Source organism: Alexandromys fortis, unplaced genomic scaffold (assembly GCF_014885135.2).
Source record: "Alexandromys fortis isolate MF-2015 unplaced genomic scaffold, M_Fortis_MF-2015_v1.1 scaffold_140, whole genome shotgun sequence".
Classification (NCBI taxonomy): Eukaryota; Metazoa; Chordata; class Mammalia; order Rodentia; family Cricetidae; genus Alexandromys; species Alexandromys fortis.
Genome location: NW_026068048.1, coordinates 558,713 through 559,512, shown reverse-complemented (window position 1 = coordinate 559,512; position 800 = coordinate 558,713). Strand labels below are relative to the sequence as shown.

At 42.1% G+C, this 800-nt stretch overlaps 1 protein-coding gene across 1 annotated transcript in view; it reads right to left on the bottom strand.

Moving 5' to 3' along the window:
* Rinl (Ras and Rab interactor like) overlaps window positions 1-800 on the bottom strand; it is a 10,771-nt gene that overhangs the window by 5,267 nt on the left and 4,704 nt on the right. The window lies entirely within an intron of this gene.

The window sequence follows — 800 nt, the reverse complement described above, 5'->3', positions numbered from 1 at the left end:
AAAAAAAAAAAAAAAAAAAAAAAAATCTATCACAGGATTTTTCCTGGAGAGCTTTGATTTTTGTTGTTTGTTTGTGGACTTTTACCTCTCTCTCTCTATCTGACAGACATTTTTACCAATAAGAGGGGTAGCTGTGGTCTGTCAAACACTGCTAGAAGTCCTCTTCAAATTTATCCTATATTCCCTGAAGATTTGTTTGTTTGTCTGTTTATATTTTGACAAGTTTTCAATGTTGCCCAGGCTGGCTTTGAACTGACTAAATAGCCAAAACTGGCTTTGAACTCCTGATTCTCTTGCAACAGACTTCTTACTGATAAGATGTCAGGCACTTACAACCATGCACACCCCTGTGAAATGTCTTGTTCAAGGCATCAGCACGCTGAGCTATAGGAAATAACGATTGACCTCTGAGCTTGGAGGCAGAGGGTGGTGGGTTCAAGGATAATCTGGTTACATAGTGACAGAGAATAGTGACAGAGAAGTCTCAGCGCTGGCTTGGCTACTCTAGAACTCCCAGGTGATCTTTTTTTTTTAAGATTATATAACAAGACAGGAGATTTTTTGTTTTTTTGTTTTTCGAGACAGGGTTTCTCTGTGGCTTTGGAGCCTGTCCTGGCACTAGCTCTGTAGACCAGGCTGGTCTCGAACTCACAGAGATCCGCCTGCCTCTGCCTCCCGAAGACAGGATATTAAAATCAGTTGGTAGAGTGTCTGCCTTGAATGCATGGGGAAGTGTTGGGTTGAATCCCACTGCATATGCTGGGTGTGATCACACACACACACACACACACACACACACA